Genomic DNA, 21809 nt, shown 5'->3' with positions numbered 1-21809 from the left:
GATCACAGAAGAATTAATGCACTTGAACTATGGCATCGGCAAAGACTCATGAAAGTACCATGGACTTCCAGAAGAACAAACAAATCTCTCCTGGTAGAATTACAGCCGGACGGCTCTTTAGAATTGAGGCTAGCAAGATTGAATCTCGGATACTTTTAACATGTTGCCTGGAGAGATCAGTCTCTGGAAAACCACAGCATGCTTTGTAGAGGGTCAGTGAAAGGAGGAAAACACTCGGTAGCTACAACAATGAGCTCAAGCACAGTGACAATTGAAGGTGGCACAGGATAAAGCCAATGCTTTGTTCAGATGTGCACAGTGTCACTATGAATTAGAACCCACTCAACGGGACCTAGCGAAATTATAGTTTATTATGTTTTCTGATGCTTTGCATATATATTTCCCTATGAGAATTTTGACTAGGAAAAAATGTCTATTGCTTTTTGTTTTGTTTTGTTTTTGTCTATTACTTTTTAAACACTGGCAAGATTTATCTCATGTTGCGAATCATCTAAGCAATTACACTTTTCCATGATTGTCACGCAACTTAGAGTCAAGATCTAATACAGACTTTTGGGAACCTGAGGTTTGTAAAATACCATGAGTTATGATTAGTAAGATAAATATAGGGGGGGGGTGCAGAAAAAGAAAATAAATATAAAATAATGTATACAAAATTAGGTATAAGAATTTAGAGAAGTTCCATCCAGTTTTAATCTTCATTAATAAGACATAAATCCACTTTTGGTTGGAAAGCAATTTATACCTAACAGATCCTCATTTCTCTATCATAATTTTTTAGTGCACTATCCTCTTGTCCTGACACAGTTGTGCTCTAATTGGTTGATTACTGAGAGTTTTTTTTTTTTTCAAAATCATGAATTATAAAATATTACATATAATGTCACCTTAAACATATTATATAAACTTATTTTTAAAATATATTGTTATTTAAATATCTTACTATTTAAAATATTATTTAAACGTAAAGCCCATAAATAAATATTTCTTTGCCAGTCTTTTATTGCCATCTGTTGTAGTTACATAATCTCATGTCAATTTTAAAAACAAGTGTAGGGTGGAGTCTAGCCTGTCAATCAGGTCACATCCTGATGATGCTTTCTTGGAACTTCCTTTCTCTTGATTCTGCCATCAAAACGGGCAGGTTTCCGGCTTTCAAAAGATCGAGAGATACAGCGTCTGGGGTCTTAAAGGCTTGAAAATAAACAAGAGACCATCTAGCCCAGAAGCAACAAAGCCCACATGGAAGAAGCACACCAGCCTGTGTGATCACAAAGGGTCTAGGGGACTAGATATCAAGTACCAAAGGCGGGGGCGGGATTAGATCATCATGAATGAGGGGAGCACGTGATGGGGACCCAATGCCCATCTGTAGATAACTGGACATCCCTTGCAGAGGGGTAGTGGGGAGGAGATGAGTCACTCAGGGTTCAGTGTAGCATTGATGAAACTCATAACCTTCCTCTAGTTTTTAAACGCTTCCTACCCCCCCCTATCATGATCCCAATTCGACCTTGCAAACCTGGTTAGACCAGAGGATGCCTGGGGGTGCAGATGGGAACTGGAAACAAAGGGAATCCAGGACAGATGACCCCTCAGGACCAGTTGTGAGAGTGGCAATACCGGGAGGGAAGAGGGAAGGGGGTGTAGAAAGGGGGAACCGATTACAAGGATCTACATATAACCTCCTCCCTGGGGAATGGGCAACAGAAAAATGGGTGAAGGGAGTGGGTAAGATATGATAAAATAATAATTTATAAATTACCAAGGGTTCATGAGTGAGGGGGGAGGGGGGAGGGAGGAGAAAAAATGAGGCGTTGATGCCAGGGGCTTAGGTGGAGAGCAGATGCTTTGAGAATGATGAGGGCAATGAATGTGCCAATGTGCTTTACACAATTGATGTTTGTATGGATTGTGATAAGAGTTGTATAAGCCCCAATAAAATGTTTTTTATAAAAAGAGGTGGGTCTCTCTCTCTCTCTCTCTCTTTCTGTCTCACATTCCTCTTGAAGAGTCACACTCAGAGACCTGGAGGAGCCACGTGGAGATCTGTGCCAGTGCTGAGTAGCTTCCTCCACCACAGGATCCACAAGACTTTTCACCCACTGGCCTGTGATCTTCTTGCATTCAGCATCATTGCATGTGTTGCATAAGTCTGAAGAGAGATTTATGGATTAGCATCAGTCATGGGCTAATATCAGACTTACAGACTTGATCTGGAATGGACTGGGAGGTTTCTCAATATACAATTGCTATTTGATATAAAGCTCTTTCTTACACACGAGTGTCCCTAGATTTGTTTCTCTAATCAACCCAGCCTAAACACACTATCCAAAACGTTTCGTCAAGTAAAAAGTTAACTGAAATATTGACTATGAGAGTTTCGTTGTTTATTTTTCTTAATTTCCCCCGTCTTCACATTTTTCAATTTGATTTTTATCTCTTTATTTGATGCACATGGGTTTACATTTTTTGTATCTAGAGTTTTATTATAAACTAACTCAAAATTGTTTCAGTGGGATGGATTAAAATACTCACTCTTGTGATTATTTGTATATAGATTATCTGCTTTTAGATTATTCATAATACCTGGTTACTTATCTTGGTCCTTTCTGAATTCTTTTCTGTAAACATTTGACATGTGTTATGTAAATAAAGTAAAACTTTACCCTTTTCAAAATATATGACAAGGCTCTGCCAATGTGTTGTTTGAACTCCTCAAAACCCAATATAACTGATGCTTGAATATATCATTTCTTATAGACATACCTGTGTATAAGTACACTTTAGAAGAAAAAGTACTTGGTAATTTGCTCTTTCAAGCTCTCTAGTGTAGATCAGTTGAAGACTCTTCATCAGTGTCTCTCGGTGACCAAGTTGATGGTGGAAGAAGGGTATGTGCATATGCTATCAGAAGTGCAACATATAATTTCATGTATTTCAACATTTGGGGGGTAAAATTAGCTCATGCTTGTTATTCACCTTTGAAGTTTGCACGGGAACAAATTGTACGGATATTAGTTATTGCCAATCTGTTTTGTCACACAAGAATGAACAGCAAATAGTTATTGGTAATTTCATTCCTACTTTGTAAGGTGGGTTTTAAAAGCATGCTTTAGTGCAGAGGTGTGTACTACCTATTGAAATCAGCATCCAATCTTCTGGGCTCAGTTTCAGAATCCAGTGCTACCATTTAAAACAAAAAGTATTTGTTCTTTCATTTGCACAGCATAACAGAAGAATTTTAATCAAAGTCAGATACATATTCTGAAAAAAAAACCACTGTTTGCTCTTCCATGAGAGAACTAAATTTTAGTTTTTTGATTTGAATTTTAGTTGTTCCATAAATTAATTTCACATGACTAACGTTGAGTCATCCAAGATGAAGTGATTTTATTTCATAACAACTAAGAGATGGTTTGTTTCATACTGTGTGCTTTGCTATGAGTTATAGTAATTTTCTAAACCTATTAATACAGGAAATTTGATTTTACACCATTTTGCAGACAAAAATATCATGGGACCGCATGGATGAGAAAGAACAATTAAACACGTTAAAAATATTTTCTTGGGCAAAGTGGTAGCTCAGGTTATTATGAAAATACTGTCTAAATCAGTAGGTCTTAGAAAACTGTAAAATTAATGATCTTGAATTCTTTCTGGACTAAGAATGTTAGATAATTTTCTGAACATAACATAATCATGCATAGTATCTGAAAATTGACTATTGTGTATTATTTTAGTATGAAATACCTTAAGTTTTATTAGTGCTTGAGCTGAATAATGAAAATTATGAGAGATTGAGATGATAACCTATGAAAAAGGAATAAACATACTGGTGAACTTAGACCTAAAGAACGTAAAGGAGAGAGGAAATAAGATTAGAATGCATACATTAAAATATGGAAGATGAGAATAGCCAACACTCAGTTTTTCCCCTGCTCAGAATTTTTTTAAAAGTTTAGCAAATGAAATTAGTAAACTAAACTATATATATAGATATATATAAGGATTTCCAAAATGAATTTTAAACGTGTGTAATTCAATTTCAAGATGTATTATATATTAAAAACATAAAACTATTTATGAAGCACCTATATACATCCAGGTTAGTGGTTCTTCTAGGAAATGAAAAATTGTGGGGAAGCACACTCCTAACTAAAGTGAGAAGAACAACTATAGTTTACTGCCCTACCAGAGAAGGAATATTTTAATTGCTACATCTTTTTTTTTTATGACGAGAATATAACAATTTTTAAAGATACAGACTTTCATGACAAATGAAAGATATCGAGGACATAAATAGTAATTGATTCACAAGACACTTCGCTATAGTTTATCTTGGTAAGTAAGGAATATTGTATTAGTTTTTGTATAATCACTGTATAATTAAAACAATATAAAATAAAATGTTTACACATTATCATGAAGTGTATTCCAACTCATATTGACAGAGAACTTCCCCTTGCGGTTTTCAAGTCTGGAAATTTATATAGAAGCCCACTGCCGCATCTTCCTCCTGTGGAGTGGATGGCAGATTAGAACTAGCAACTCTTCAGTTACCAGTCCGTGCACCAACAGCTCATCTTCATGTTGCTCATAAGATGAGGCAGTAAAGGTAAGATTTATGACATAATTATTTTATGAATCATAAACCCAAATGCAAGCTCATTGCCGTCGTATTGATTCTGACTTGTGATGACCCTATGCTGCAGAACAGAGCTGCCCTGGAAGCTTTTTGAAGATATGAATCTTTATTAACGCAGACTGCCACAACTTTTCTAGTGGAGCAGTTGGGAGGTTCAAACTGCCAACTTTTAACTTAGCAGCTGAGCTGGTTAACCACTGTGCCACTTATCATGAAAATATATTTTAGATATTGCACACATACATAGGGAGAGCCTTCCTCTCAGTGACTACGCAAATATTGACTTCATAAATCATCTAACTGCCTATGCAACAAAGCTGATGCCTACTGCCAATGAATGTAAGCTTTCCCTAAAGACTACAAAACTGACTTTAAATGACAAAACAAAAACAACTTACCTTTTCCGTTTGCTTTTTGAATAATCACACTTATTTTTAAAGATCGTTTAATTGGGGTTCTTACAGCTGTTATAACAATCCACGCATCAATTGTATCAAGCATATTTGTACATGTGTTGTCATCATTATTTTGTAAGCATTTACTTTCTATTTGAACCTTTAGTATCAGCTCCTCTTTTTTCCCTCCCTCCCCTTCCTTCGTGACCCCTTGATAAATTATAAATTATTATTATTTTCATATCTTAAACCGACCTCTGTCTCCCTTCACCCACGTTTCTGTTGTTCATCCCCCTGAGGTTGGGTAAGGGTTATGCGTTGATCATTTTGATTCATTCCCCCTTTCTCCCCTTCTCCCCCCACCTTTCTACTGCCGTCCTGGTATCACTACTCCCATTTCTGTTCCTCGGGGGTTTATCTGACCTGGATTCCGTGAATCACGCCATACATTTTTATTTGTTATTAGCATCAATGAGGATTGACTTGGTTATAATAAATAGATCTAAGAGCCTCAGGAGATTTAAAAAACCAACAATTAACGTTTTCATGCAATGCAGATCAGTTGAGGCCTCTCTTCATCAGTTTCTTCAGAGACTTGGCTCATGGATAGAGCAGCCAGTATTGGAATGGTCTCCAGTCATTATGGCAGCAAAATAAACAGTTTACCACAGGGTCTACTTTGGCCATGAACCCTCTGGCCCAGCACTAACCCAGACCACTCCTTGTCCGTGGTTCCTTTGGCCTGAACCGGTCACATGGACTTATCTAAGAAAACTAAGAAAGCGAGAAAGCTCAGAAAAGCAAACTCACTGCCATTAAAAGCATTCAGATTCATCATGACTTTATGGGAGCCTTGGTGGCTTAGTGATTATATGAACTGACTGCTAATTTCAAGGTCAGAAGTTCAAAAATACTAGCCGCTCTGTGGAAGAAAGTGGAGGGTTTCTACTCCATAAAGAGTTATAGTCTTGGAAACCCATGGGGGCAGTGCTGCCCTATCCTGTGTGGTCACTATGAAGAAAGAGAAAAATGGGAAAAAGTAGTTGCAAAAATAACAGTTACCAAAAGTATTGATATATAATAACTGAAAGGTTGATGATTTGTAATCCAGCAGAGGTATCTCAGAAGAATGTCCTGGCAACTTTATTTTAAAATATAACAGTCTTAAAAATTCTATGGAATGCAGTTCTACTCGGTGCTCACGGGTTGCCATAATTCAGAATTGACTCAAAGGTAAATTGATTTCCCCCCTAATGTGTCTACAGTTCAGTTATAACCCTCTGTTGTAACAAATTACCTGTATGGCTCTCTTAGCCATAATCTCTCCAAGTCCCATCAGGTGACCTTTTCCTGATAGGTATGGATAGGAGAAGGTGGGGAAAGATCTTCACTTGTATTTGTTAACAGGATTCATTGTGACTGTCATCCTGACACATATAAAATGAGCCATCTCAAAAACAAGAGGGAAGATTTCACTACCAGCAAGAGCCAGGAGTGCAGCACGTTCTCCAGACCTTGAGATGAACATCCTTCTGAATATCCTGGATCAAAGACAATGTTGACTCTGAGCTATGGCAAAGCAGCAGCAACAGGGGACATAGGCCCAAGAACAAGCCTAGGAGACAAAACTGTGGCGTTCCCACCCCACAGAACATGTAAAGCTGAGTCCTTTGGGGCAGGAGGCTCGCATGTGGAGTAGGGTGCCTATACAGGGAGGTGGGTTCACTACCCAGTGGGTGGAGCTGGGGTCCTGGGGCTTGAGGCTGGCAATGGAGTGGCATGTCTGTGGGGCATTTACTTGCAACTCTAAAAGTATTTTGTAACATGTCTGACTCAACAACTAGAGCCTGAGCATTTTGCCCCCTGCATTGAACCTGTTCACTTCCTTAATAAATCCCCCTTATTTTTCAGTATTTTCTGTGTGCTCCATGTGGTCATTACAAAGAATTATGGAGCCTATAAGAAAAGTAGAAAATGTTTTAGGAGAAAGTAGCTGAGAAGTAAGATTGCTGTGTAAAACAGAACAAATCCCCACCTTCCTATTCATTTTAAAGGTAACTGTTATTTATAGAATAACTCATTTAAACATTGACCTCTTTGAAATGCACCCATGACTAAAAAGTAATATTAACAGAACTGGCCCAGCACCAAAGGGGGAAGTAAAAGTCTTCTTAAGAGTTACCTCTTGCTGGGTTGCCTTGCTAAGGTTTCAGTACACTTCCGAGATCTTCCACTAATTGTAAGCTTGAATAGAACTCCTATGTTCAGGTTGAATGATGTCAGTTACAAAAAACACTGCGGTCAGTGTGGCCAACTATTAGCAAGCAGACGACCCCACTGGGAAGCAAAAGTACATTCTCAGTCAGTACCCTTGACTGAGAATGATTTCAGATTCAAAAGATGTTTCATCAAGACAGTTGTTGAAAACAGCCATTTTAAGGCCAAAAGCCTCACGACTAGTTTCTACTAGAAAATGGAAAATAAATTAAGAACCAGGCTGATGTCTAGAATTCAGGAATGGTTTGCCTAGCCCATAAAGAATATGTAAGAAAAGGAATTTAGGAACAGTTTCAGAACCTGAGTGGTGTCTGGACCTCTGAATATTATCTCATGGTGGTGGGAAACATGAGAAGCATTAAGTTATCTACGCATGATACTTTTAGCTAATTTTGCATTTTCTCAAAGATGATGGACAATTTCCAAGTGATTTGGGGGTCAAATACTAAAATCTTGTGGGTGTTACTTTGGAAATATTGTTATTTGTGATATTTTAATTTCACATGAACAGTCAAAAATATCAGATATAATAAATAAAATTAAACTGAATAGTTAAGTCAAACTTTGCTACTTTAAAGTATAAGAAAGTTAAAGCAAAAAGAAAACATTTATATACTGGTTTTAATTATTTTCAGTGATTAATTTTAGTAAAATGAAGTCAAAATATAATAAAACCATCAATATATAATTGTTTTCACAATTTAAAAAAATAATTCATATTTCTCATATGCTTCCCACGTGCCAGGAACTAGCATTATAAAAATTTTATGTGCATGCACTAATTCTAATATTACAATCCTCTGCTGTGTTTAGCATTACTGTTACTGACACATCACAAATGATGACATTAATCCACAGTTTGGTTTTAAAACCATTGTTCCAAAATTCCATTGAGGATGTGAGTTTGGGAGAAGAAGAAACAGAGGTTCCAATTTCATCCTTAAACAGAGGTTCCAATCTCATCCTTTAGTTTAGTAAAAGAGATAACCAATTTTGACAAGTTACTTAACCTTTGTAAGAATGGATTTCTTCTTTTGCAAAACTCCCAAGCTTCTGGTGGGAAGAAATTATAACTTGAAAGGAATTAGTAAGTGTCAAAAGAAACATCAGTGGGTATTATTCTTATCATTTTATCGTTAGATTCAAAGTAAAGTATCTATCCTAATTTGAACAATGTAGATATCTAATAAATGTTAGATCCCTTTCTTATGCATCTACAAAAGCCTTAATATTTCAAAAAAGATTTTTTTTAAACTTAACACATGAAATGGAATCCAAATAGAATGGGATCCCACAGAACTCTGAGAACATGTCTGTGAATGACCTTGAATGAAAGCCCAGACACTATTTTTATTCTGCTTCTAAATTTAACTGTGTCCTGGTATCATTTTAGTTCTTTCATTGCCAGGGAATGTGGTGTTCCTTTAGCATACATGGGGTACAATTTTTCAGTGTGTTCGCTTTCAAGTCTTAGCATAGAAACAGTCTCAATGACTACTCAATTTCCGACAGAGGCACAGTGGAATTTAATCACCAATCTCTGGATTGGAGGAGGAGCAACAATATCAGGTATGAAAGATTTGTGACAGTTCTGATCTATTTCTTTCCTCTTTTCAAGAACAAATTTCACAAAGCACTTTTCAATTACTAAGAAAATTACGATAGAATGTTAACACTCTTCAAATCCACGTATCAAAACTGACTGCACAATGAAAGTACTGTTGAAAGGTACTGGAGGTTCAGTCAGTTCTCTAAGAAAAAGTTCTCTAGGAGTGAAAGGTAGCTGCTATACATTCTGATTAAGAGTAGCTGTCTCCACAACTAAATGATGCCTCAAGATTGCAAGTTCGAATCAATCGAGTTGATTTGTGCATGTCATTATCCTATTTGTTATGCTTATGTTTTTGACTGTCACAAGAATAACTTGCTGAATAAGGGCTGTGTCATAGATACAACAGGCAGAAGATGAAGCAGTGCTGGCCAAGAACCTGACTCTCCTAAGTAACAATGTAAGAAATGGATCTGCTGGCACATTGGCCCAAAGAATCCAGGAAGCTAAGAAGCCTTCCACTGCTTGTCTGTCAGTTCATCATACTATGGTGGCTTATGTGTTGCTGTGATGCTGGAAGCTATGTCACTGGTATTTCAAATGCCAGCAGGGTCACCAAAAATGAACAGATTTCAGCAGAGCTTCCAGATTAAGAATAGACTGTGAAGAAAGAATTAGCCACTGAAAACCTTATGAAAGCATTGAAATTTTGTCAGATATCGATAACCTCATGACTAGAAGCAGACTACTGTCAGAGACAGGGCCACAAGATGAGATTTTTGGGCCCAAGGGCACTCAAAATATGAAGGAGAAAGAGCTGCCTGCACAGAGTAGAGCTGACCATACTGACATGGATGGAGTCAAGCCTGCAGAAGTTAAGCCTCTGGGCCTTCCATTTGCTGATGAAGCATTTGAGTCATCATTGAAAAGGAAAGAAACAGCTGAAAATATCTACTAATAATTTGAATTTTAAATGTATGAAGTATGGATCTAAGAAATGTGGAAGTTGTCAAAAATGAGATGGAATGCATAAAGTTCAATAATCTAGGTTAAAATGATTAAAATGATAGTGAGTTAAAATGGACTGCTACTGGCTATTTTGAATCAGAAAAAAATATGGTTTACTACATTGGGAATGAAAGATTCAAGAAAGAATACATCACATTCATTATCAAGAAGGACTTGTCAAGATTTATCTTGAAATACAATGATAGGATAGTATTTATTGGTCTACCATTAAATCCAGTCAATACAACTGTTATTCAAATTTCCCATTAAGCACTAAAGCTAGTGATGCAGAAATTGAAGAATTCAATCAATATCTTCAGTCTGAAATTAATCAAACATGAAGTCAAGATGCATTGACAATTATTGATGCCTGGAAGGTAAATGTTTGGAACAAAGAGAAAGGAAGAATAGTTGGAAAATACAACTTGGTGAAAAAATTGATGTTGGAGAACACATGATAGAATTTTCAAAGTCCAAAGATTTCTTCATAGCCATTTCCCCCCAACAATACAAAACATAACTGTGCACATGGGATGCCCTAGATGGAATCCACAGAAATCAATCTGACTACATTTGTAGGAAGAGACAACAAAAGAACCAAATTCACTTCCAACGAAATGCCAACTAATAGTGACCACATAGAAAAAGGTAGAATGCCCCTGTGGGTTTGCAAGACTGTAATTTTGTGGGAGTAGAAACCCTGTCTTTCTTCTGTGGGGCAGCTGGAGCTTTTGAACTGCTGATGTTGTGGTTAGTGGTTAGCCCAATGCACAATCATTATGCCACCTGGGAAGAGACAATAGAGGAACTCAATATTAGCTGCTAAAAACAGGGCAGAATGAAACTGTGGAACAGACCATCAATTATTCATATGAAGGTTCAGGTTGAAGCTGAAAAACACAACAATAAAACAAGTCTATGAGAGCAAAATAAGGCCATGAGTCTTTCCCACCTGAATTTCAAGAACATATTTGATGCATTGAACACTTGTGAGAGAAGACCTGGTGAGCCATGAGAGTACATCAAGGAAGCAAAGGTTCATTAAAAAGGTGAGAAAGAAAAGACATAAGTGGATGTTAGAAAAGACTTTGAAACTTGAAGCCTAGAGTACCTAAGGCAAATGAAAGAAATGATGAAGTCAAATAGCTGAACAGAAAATTTCAAAGGGTTGCTTGGTATCTTGTGATTTATTTAACACCTTTTTGTTGGTGGTGGTAGTTTAAGTTGGTGATTTTATGTTAGGTTAACAGTATGTTTTAGATGCTTTAATTCTCCACCCCAGTCTGCAAAGTTAATCATTTAGAGCAAGAAGACTTGGATGTACAGTTCATAGAAAGAGATCCAGTTCTGAGCAGAGATAGAATGGGGATTTAAACTATTTATGTTTAGCATTCAGTGCTTTGGAAGGAAGACTTACAATATATAACTACAGAGTTGTAGTACCATTAGAAACTATGAATTTCCAAATAAATGTGAACACACCTTTATCTTAACAAAGAATACAAAGTAAAATATTATGATGAAATGTGCAAAGATCTAGAGTTAGAAAAGCAAAAGGAAATTCATACTTACCATACTGTAAACACAAAGAATGAAAGAAAAACTCAAGTGTCAAGTTGCAGTATTGAAAGATTCTGTGATCAAAATATTTAATATTTTAGCAACCTCAAAAAAAGAAGGGAAGTGTATACAGTCACTATACTAAACAGAACTATTCAACAATTTCCAAAAGTAGCATATTAGTTAGAACCAATGGTACTGAAGGATGAAATTCAAACAGCACTGAAAGCATTAGCCAAAAATAAGGGTCCAGGAGTTGACAGAATACCAACTGAAATGTTTCAACAAGCTGATCTAACATGAGGAACTCTCACTTTTCTGTTCCAGGAAATCTGGAAACAGCTACATGGCCAACTGACTGGAAGAGATCTATATTTGTGCTCATTCCAAAGAAAGGCGACTCTAGAGAATGCACAAATTATAGAATAATATCACTGATATCACATGCAATTAAAATTTTTCTGAATACAATCCAACAATGGTTGCAGTAGCACTTTGACAGCAAGTAGTCTGAGATTCAAGCGGGTTTCAGAAAAGGATATGGAACAAGAGATAGCATTGCTGGTTTCAGATGGATCTTGGCTGAAAGTAGAGAATACCAGAAAGATATTTACTTGTGTTTCACTGACTATTCAAAGGCATTCAACTGTGTGGATTATAACCAACTATGAATAGCTTTGAAAAGAATGGGTACTTCAGAACATTTCATTGTGCTCAAAGGAACTTGTACATGGACAAGAAGCAGTTGTTGTGAACAGAACAAAGAGATCCTGTATGGTTTGAAATCATGAAAGGCATGCTTCAGGATTGTATACTCTCGCCATATTTGTTACTTATTCAATCTGTATTCTGAATAAATAATCAGAGAGGTTGGATTACATGAAGAGTAATGAGGCATCAGGATTGAAGGAAGGTTTGTTAATCTCTTATTAACCTCTATTAACCTCTAATGCCATCTTTCTTGATGAAAGTGAGGGGTGCTTGAAGAATTCACTGATGAAGATCAAGACTTACAACCTTCAGTATGGGTTACAACTCAATGTAAAGAAAACCAAAACCCTCATACCTAAACTAATTTGTCACATCATGACAAATGGAGAACAGGTTGAAGTTATCAAAGATTTTATTTTACTTGCATCCACAACCAATTCTCATTGTATCAGCAGTGAAGAGATCAAATGACACATTTTATTGGGTAAATATACTGTCCAAGATGTCTTCTTGTTGAAAAGCAATGATGTTACTTTGAGTATTAAGGTACACCTGACCAAACCATGGCATTTTCAATCACATCAGATGCATGTGAAAGCTGGACATTGAATAAGGAATATGGAAGAAAAAACTGATGCATTTGAACTATACTGTTGGTGAAGAATAATGAAAGTACAATGGATTGCCAAAGGAGCAAACAGATCTGCTTTGGAAGAAGTACAGCCAGAATGCTCCATAGAGGCAAGGAAGGCAAGATTTCAATCCAGGAGAGAGGCCTTCAGAAAGAGAGTCCCCGAAAAGGACCGCATGATTGGTAAAATGGTGGGACAGCTAAAACCAGGAACACAGTGACTGCAGTAATGGGCACAAACACAAGAATAATTGTGAGGATGGGGAAGGACAGGGAAGAGTTTCGTTCTGTTGGGCATAGTGTGGCTATGATTTTAACCAACTAGATGCCACCGAACAGTAACAATGAGTCCTGGTGGCTGTTGAATAAGTATGGAACTGCTAACTGCATGGTGGGAGGTTTAAACCCACCGGACACTGCAAGAGAAAGAGGAGGGTACCTGCTCCTATAAATATTTATAACCTGGGAAACCCCATGTAGGAGCAGTATTCGTCTGAATCAACTTGACGTCAGTGGATTCGGTTTGAAAATGTAGAAGTGGTACTGCACATAGGAAACCAGTTTGGTTTCCAGAGGTGCCAAGGGAAAGTTCCAAAAGTTCTAAAATTGGTTATTGTAGAAATTTGAAAAGGAATGCTCCAAGAATTCCATACTGATTTATCAAATGTTGTAGATTAATATTTACTATTGAACTTATTTTTTGGTTGAAAGTATATGTAATTTTGCTTACTTCTAATTAAAACTAGCTATACATATTAAATTTTGGGGGGGTGAAACTATTTCTAAGTTTTTACAAAAATTCAAACAATTAAAGTGTAAAATGTAATGTTGATATGTAACCTTCTTGATGATGCTAACAAATTTGACATATAAATTGTCAAAAATACTTGGAATTTTTAAATTTCGTATTTTTTCTCACTGACAGAGATAAGGAAATTTTATTATGGAAAACAGCATTTAATTTGAAAAACTAAAACCACATAACAACCCTGCATTTGTTGGCAACTACTGATAAGGTAGGGTCTTTTTTCATTCTTAATTTTTATGATGTTTTTAAATGTTTTGTTTCCTGGTAGTACTAGATACTCTTTGTTTCACTGAACATGATAAATGCTTTAATCCAACAACAATAACAAAAACCAGGGCTTCACTTACAGCAAATGCCACTTACTAAAACCACATGACTACGGAGCTATTGCAACTCACAGTGACCCGTGGGAGGTAAGAGACTGTAGGTCCTGCAGGAGCAGAAAGCTCATCTTTCTCCTGTGTAGTGGCCCATGGCTGTGACTGCTGACCTGGAGGACTTAGCAGCCCATCACATAACTCACTACACTACCAGGGCTCCTTAAATGTTTCTTCAGAGTTACAAAAGCAAATAAAAAGTAGCCCCTTTCACAAAATATTTAGGGAGATGACTCTTTGATTCCATGCTTTTGATGAGAAAATTTGGGCATAGAGACAATTTATAAAAGTTGAACCTTTCTATCTTTGTCATCAATCCCTAGTGGCACGGTCCAGTAAACACTGGGATGCTTATTGCCAGGTGTGCGATCCAACCTTCCAGCTGTTCAGTGGGAGAATGATGAGGCTATTGGCTCTTGTAAAGATTTAAAGCCTCCGAAACTTGAGATAGTATATGAGTTGGAGTCAACTTGATGAAATTGGGTTTTGACTGGGTTTTATCTTGGTGATAGGAGTCCCTGAATGGTGGAAACTGTGAGCACACACAGCTGTGACCTAAAACGCTGGTGATTTGAGTCCACCCAGAGGTCTTCCTGAAGACAGTCGTGACAATCTCTGAGAAGTCGGCCACTGAAACCCATGTAGCCAGTTATGCCCTGAGACACATTGAGTCACCATTAGTCAAAATAACTGGCCAGCAACTCATTGTTTCTTTACCGAAGCCCTAAGACCAAATTGATCCCACTCTTACTAAAAAAAAATACTTAGGAAAAATCAAATGAAGTTGCAGTTTCTAAGTTCAGTCTCAGAAGTGATTAGGTTTATTGCTTCTTTCCTTCCATTTTCCAAAGGGACTTTACAGCCAGTAAATTCACGACCAGCTATAGCCACCTTGAGACAAAAGACCATGCTAAGAGAGTCTTGTGGTCATTGTGAAAAACGGCAATGGAGGTGGGCATATCTAACCTCCTCTGGCTTCCCTATTGCCATGAGGCAGGAGTCAGACATGCCTCCAATTCTCTCTTCTTCCTTACCGACTTTGACACCCCGTGTTCCTCCCACAGCACTCTTCTTCTATACTGGATTTGATAATTAATTGCATTGACCATACAGAACCCATAGATGATACGCATAATTAAGGGAGTTATATAGTAGGTTAATAGGTTACCACAAATCAGGATCAGCACACAGTAAGGATACAGTCATTGGTTCATAGCCACACCTCCTCGGCCTGCAGCCAAGTCTCTTTCTTATCCCCAGTCTAAGAGTAAACACTTGGGCCCTTTGGCCTTTGCCTCTAAGATTCAGGAAGTCAGGCCTGTCTGTTACACTGTCTCACTGTTCCCCAGCCTCAGGCCAGATGAAGAGAAAGTACCTTATGGTCTTGATACGACTCCTATGGGTCTACTTGCTGTAGTCTGGTGCATCCAGTCTTGGATGAGCTCTTCCAAATGTTCCTGCAATTTCTTTCTGTGTCCCAGATGACTCTCACACACCAAGGAATGCCTTGCATGGAGGGGTGGCTCACTTTCAGCAGCTCATACCCCCGTGGAAAACAGGGATGCTGTCTTAAATCACAGCCTCCAGTAGGGAGTCCTGGAGGTGTTACTTCCTGAGCAGCTGACCACTAGATCTGCAGTTGGAAACCGCTATCAATTTTTTTGGATAAAGATGAGGCTTTCTCCTTTTGGAAACCAACAGGGGTGGCTCCCTATAGGGTTACCAGGCTCAGACCTGACTCCACAGCAGTGAAGTTTTTGAGTAGCATTTAAAGATACCTGCAGGCAAACAAAGGGTATAGCTTGGTTCACACCTTCTAAGGAGTTAGTGCTCCTTAGAGGAAAAGGTGACAAGACTTCAGCTTACAAACTTCGGACATATTGTCAGGAAGGGCCAGTCCCTGGAGAAGGACATCGTGTTTGGTAAAATGGGAGGGCAGTGAAAAAGAGGAAGGCCTTCAATAGGGTGGATGGATTGATACTGTGGCGGCAACAATCAGATCAGGCATCGGAATAATTGTAAGGATGAAGCAGGACTGTGCAGTGGTTCATTCTGTTGTGCATAGTGTTGCTGTGGGTCGGAACTGACTCAGTGGCACCTAACAACAACAAGAACAACAAACGAAGGACTTAAGGCTACTTTAATCCTGAATCAGAGAACTCTCTCCAAAATGGGATAATAGCTGCAGGTATAGAGTCTAGAATTGTAATGCATCACATAAAGAATGATTGATGGCTATCAAGGCCAGATTAATGTATTATACCTCAGTCATCGTTGACTTATTAGGTGCTACTGAGTTGTTTCCAAATCGGAGCCACCCGATGCACTACTGAACAAAGCCTTGTTCAGTCCGGCACTATCTTCACATTGTTGGAACTTATGGGGGACAATGAAACATGACACCATCTTTTCATCTTGGCCTGCTGGAGCGCTAGCAAAGTGTCCCCTTCCCACCTTGTGATCAGTGCGTAATCTTATCTGGTTTTAAAGAAAAAGAACAACTTTGTTTTCTCCTGCTCGCAATTCCTCTGGCTTATTCCGAAGGGTTCTACATGTCAGAGTAAATATTTTTTTAAAGTTTTGCTATTTATTGCCAACAACAAGATATACAGTGTAAATTGAAGACTCCACTAGAGTAAGCCATTTGTCTATCAGACTTATCCCTTACTGAAAGTGACTTTTGATTAAGGATGACTTATAAAATAATATTGGACTGCATATAATGAAAAGGTGCAGAAAGGAGATATAGCAGTTCCTTTTTGATGAACTCTTGGTTTGCTTGGTTGCATATATATATGTGTGTGTGTGTATATATATGTATATATACATATATATATATAAAACATAGAACTCTCCTTTCTTTTTCTGTAGTAATAACACTATTGAGGCTATTTTCATCATTTTTGGACAACCAGTTTGATAGTCTTCTTCCTTTATGTATAATTCAGTGACATACACTCTTGTCAAGAAAATATAATCCACATTATTTCCTGAAAAGACATTTGTATGCAGAAGGTGTTAGGAGTTTCATCTGGCATTTTCCAACTATGCTAATAATATTGTGACACAACATAAACTTATATAAAAGGAAGCCCACAATTAAAAAAAGAATATAAAAAGCTCAAAGTTCTGCTGTCTGATTTCAAAGATATTCCTGTTATCTTTAAATAGAAAAAAGACCGTGCTTTTAGATATCTGCAGAACATGTGCTATCTTTTTCCTCTCTTTCTATCAAACTTTATTTTGCTAATTACTTTTTCTTTTAATGCCAGGTCTTCGCTGCTCCCTTCTGTGGGGATGACTGTTGCAGAACTTACTGCCATTTTTCAGGTTATTGCTGTCTGCAGGTGTTTTGGTGTGTTATAATTACATAAAGTTTTCCATTTTCCCAGGCTGTAACCTAATATGAAATCCAGGTAAACAAACATAAAGTGGTCTGTGGGCACATGTGTATGAAATTTGGCAATAAACATATCCTATACCCTGGGTACCGAGTGTTGCTTTCACAAAAAATAGAATAATGAGTGACTTTAAAACACACATACACACAGTACTTGTTGTTCTCACAGCTCAGGCTATTAGGAGTCCAAATCCAACGACAGCTGTAAGAAAAGGTTCTTTTTCATTCATTTCCCGGGAGTTCCCAAGAATCCCTTTCCTGTAGACAATCCTTGCGTGGCATCTGACTTCTGCCTGTGTCTCACTGTGTCTATTCTGGTCTTTTTAGAATGCAGAAGTGATTGGGTGTACTATTCACCCTACTAGTATGACTTCATTAAGATAACAAAAAGAAAAAACTTATTTCTAAAAAGAATTACTTATAGATACAAGGGTTAGGATTTCAACACATCTATTTAGGGACATTCCTCAATCCATAACATGCTATATCAGTACATATTGCATTTCATCAGTAGGAGCCCTAGTAGTGTCGTGGTTATGAGTTGGACTGCGAGCCACAAGGTCAGCTGTTTGAAATCATTAGTTCCTCATCAGGAGAAAGACAAGAACTTCCCCCATAAAAAGTCAGTCTCAGAAACCCGTGTAGCAGTTCGACACTATAGAGTCCCTGTGAGTCAGAATTGGCTCTGTGGCAATGGGATTTGTTGTTGTTGAAGATTTCATTGATTTCAAAGCATGTTACTAAATAGACCACGGTGGGGGGGGGGGGATACTCTCAATTAAATCTAAGACAGTATTTTTGTAAATCACATCACTATTTCATGGATTTAAAAAACGTGGCCAATAGACTATGGGGCCAGGGCATGGCACCCCATCCGACTCCAATGGAAAACACTCCTAAAGGTCAACAAACAGACCTGGAACCGTTTACATGCTTTTCTTTTTATGTCATTGATTTTGTTGTTGCTGGTTTGTTTTTTGTTTTCTTTTGTTAGTTTGGTTTGTCTTGTTTTTGTGCTTATGATTGTCTCTGCATGTCTATCTAGACAAGATAAGTGGGATAAACAATCCAGAGAGAAAACAACAGGACCTACGGTTCTGGGGGACACAGGAGAAGGGGAGTTGAAGGAAGGATATGGGATTTCCACCAACCCAAGGACAAGGAAACAACAATGATCTAAAATCGATGGCAAAGAGGGCATAGGATGCCTGGTGGGTCTTGATCAAGGTCAATGTAGCCCAGAGGAATTACTGAAACCTGAATGCAGGCCAAACATGATAGTTGGACAAGAGGAAAGTAAAAGGAAATAGAAGAAAGAACTAGGAGTCAAAAGACATTTATAGTGGTCTAAATATAGGCATGTTCAAATGTAAACATATTTTTATATAATGATAGGGAAATAGATCTATGTGCATATACATATATGTTAAGTATTAAGGCAGCAGATAGGCATTGGGCCTCTACTCAAGTACTCCCTCAACACAAGAACACTTTGTTTTAATAACCTAGCATTCTGTGATGCCAACCTTCCCAACATAATCACTAAGAAAAAATGAGTGGATAAGCAAATGGGGTGAAGAAAACTGATGGTGCCCAGCTATCAAAAGATATAGCACTGAGGTTGTAAAGGCTTGAAGATAAACAAGCGGCCATCTAGCTGAGAAGCAACAAAGCCCACATGGAAGAAGCATACCAGCCTGTGTGATCATGAGGAGGGTCTATGGAATCAGGTATCAGGCATCAAAGACCCAGAACAAAAAGTCATATCAGTGTGAATGAGGGGGAGGGCGAAGTGAAGACCCAAAGTCCATCTAGAAAACTGGACATCCCCTCACAGAGGGGTCACAAAGAGGAGATGAGCCAGTCAGAGTGCACTATAGCACTGATGAAACATACAATTTTCCTCCAGTTCTTTAATGCTTCCCCTGCCCCCACTATCATGACCCCAATTCTACCTTACAAATCCAGCTAGACCAGAGAATGTCCACTGGTACAGATAAGAGCTGGAAACACAGGAAATCCAGGACAGACATATCCCTCAGAACCAATAATCAGAGTAATGATACCAGGAAGGTAGAGGAAAGGTGGGGAGAGAATAGGGAACTGATCACAATGATTAACATATAAATCTCCCCCCAGGGGGATGAACAAGAGAAGAGTGGGTGAAGGGAGACAGCGGCCGATGTAAGAGATGAAAATAATAATAATTTATAATTTATGTAGGGGTCATGAGGGAGGTGGGGGGAATGAGGAGCTGGTACCAAGGACTGAAGTAGAAAGAAAATATTTTGAAAATGATGAGAGCAACATATCTACAAAATTCCTTGACACAGTAGATGGATGTATAATTGTGATAAGAGCTGTAAGCGCCACCTATAAAATGATTTAAAATAAATAAATAAATTTTTGAAATAAAAAACGTGGCCATAAAATTGATGAAATGTAATGTGATGTGCCTTTTTTCCATGTGCAACTTTTACCATCAACTGCCAAGCACATTGCATAACTCTTACCTGCCATCTTTCATTTACCCTCCTCCTCCTATCAAATATATGTGCAAATCATTTTGCTAATTCTACTGATTTTAGGATGCTGTTTGAAGCCCATGCTTGCCTAAATCCAGTCTGTGCTATGGAACTTGACAGTGTTTACTCCTGTGGAGTTAATTCAATTTAGTCTACCTTCAGTTGCCCAGGATCTGACATGTCAGAGAGAGCCGGTGCAAGTGTCCAATACTCAGGCAATCTTCTGTTATCCTAGATTAAAAGGATTAGTCCAAAAGTCCACATCAATTTTAAAAATCATGTGAGTTATTTCTACAAAATTCTGAAAGAGGAAAATTGAATCTCCAGTGTCATCTTTCTTCCTAATCATCAAATTCTTTATTATTTCACAATATCGAAGACCAAGGGTACCATGTTGCAGCCCCCACTAATTTCTACCTACTTTTACTTTCTTCTCCTCAGGGACAGTTATTCAACAATTAGCGAATCTGGTAAAAGAATCTTCACAGGAGCAATAAAAGATATCCAGGATTGTGCCTGCTGAGGAAGAAGGTAGGGGGAGATAATATGCCTTTTGAAAAGCAGTGAGTAGTTTTATTGTATAATTAGGAATTCTAAGTGAGGGTGGGTAATGTTAGAATAGTTTTATAATAAGAATTAAGGAAGGGAAGTTATGGTAGGTTACAAAGCAAGACATTTTGGTTCAGGTTATAGTTACAACAGGGCATAGTTATAACTCTAATATGTTAATGCCAAGGACTAAGCCAGATTTAGGGAAAGTATTTTGCTTAATCTCAAGAAAACAATAGACACATAGTAGGAATTTAAAATGCCATTCATTTCCTTATTTATTACTTATTTTATATTTTTAGCATCTATTGTTGACCTGGTATGTACTATTTGTTAAAAATGTAGCAATAAAATAGACTTGGCTTCTTCCTTTATGGAATTTATGATATACCAGAGAATATAGACTTTAAAAAATGATTATATGTCTAACAAAACTGAAAACTCACTGTCATCATTCAATTCTGACTCACAATGACCCTGTAGAACAGGCTAGAAGTGCCCCTGTATGTTTCCAAGACTGTAAATCTATGGGAGTAGAAAGCCTCATCTTTCTTCCACGGAGTGACTAGTGGTTTCAAACTGCTGACCTTGTAGCTTGCAGTCCAACATGTAACCCACTACACTACCAGGGGATGTACATGATGTCATGGGGCCTCTCTTAGGGTTTGACAGTTGTCTATTAGATAACACCGTAAGTGAAAACTATATTTGGGTGCATGTTAACCTGGTGAAGGTAGGGAATAGTATAGGAATATAGTTTTTAAGCCTTAAAATATTCCCAGGTTATTTGAGGTACCATAGACCAAAGTGCTAACAGCATTTTAATAAATCTAAAATAAGTTAAATATTAATAAAAAGAGAGTGTTTATATGTAAAGAATGTGATTAAAGATATATATATAATTATTGAGAAATAGGATTTGAGCTGATAGAAAGGATTAGAGTTCTGGGTCAAGGTGAAGAGAGATGGACACTAGGAGATGAGCATTTACCTTAGAATAAAGTCAGTGAAGTTCAAAGCTGAGTAAAGAGATCAGGAGAGAATGAGAAGCAAAGTCCTGATGATTATGTTTGAACCACATGTGTTAGGCCTGGTTGACTAGAGAAACAAACCCAGTGACAGTCATATTGTGTAAGAAAGAGCTTTATATCAAGAAGTAATTATTTATAGAGAAAACATTCCAGCCCAGTCTAATTCAAGTCCATAAGTTGAAACTAGTCCCCAAGTCCTTCTTTAGAGTCATGCAGCCATAAGCAATGATCCAGAATGTAGGAATATCACGGGTTAGTGGGTGCAAAATCATGTGGCTACAGCAAGGGTGGCTCTGGCAGCAATCAGGTTCAGCCAGCA

General features: G+C 37.7%; 1 long non-coding RNA gene across 2 annotated transcripts; it reads left to right on the top strand.

The window, feature by feature from the left end:
- Positions 1–8826: 8826 nt before the first annotated feature.
- On the top strand, positions 8827–20428 carry LOC123521246. 2 transcript variants are annotated; one of them, XR_006679718.1, is made up of 3 exons: positions 8827–8910; positions 13726–13816; positions 20352–20428. It is a non-coding gene; the product is annotated as an uncharacterized LOC123521246 (long non-coding RNA). The 2 variants fall into 2 exon arrangements; XR_006679717.1 differs by lacking the exon at positions 20352–20428 and adding an exon at positions 17258–17407.
- The last annotated feature ends 1381 nt before the right edge of the window (positions 20429–21809 follow it).

This window comes from Echinops telfairi, unplaced genomic scaffold (assembly GCF_000313985.2).
Source record: "Echinops telfairi isolate 266 unplaced genomic scaffold, ASM31398v2 ScPeMD7_6;HRSCAF=24_1, whole genome shotgun sequence".
Lineage (NCBI taxonomy): Eukaryota > Metazoa > Chordata > Mammalia > Afrosoricida > Tenrecidae > Echinops > Echinops telfairi.
Note: the sequence above shows the minus strand (reverse complement) of the source record. Positions and strands in the feature narration are given on the sequence as shown.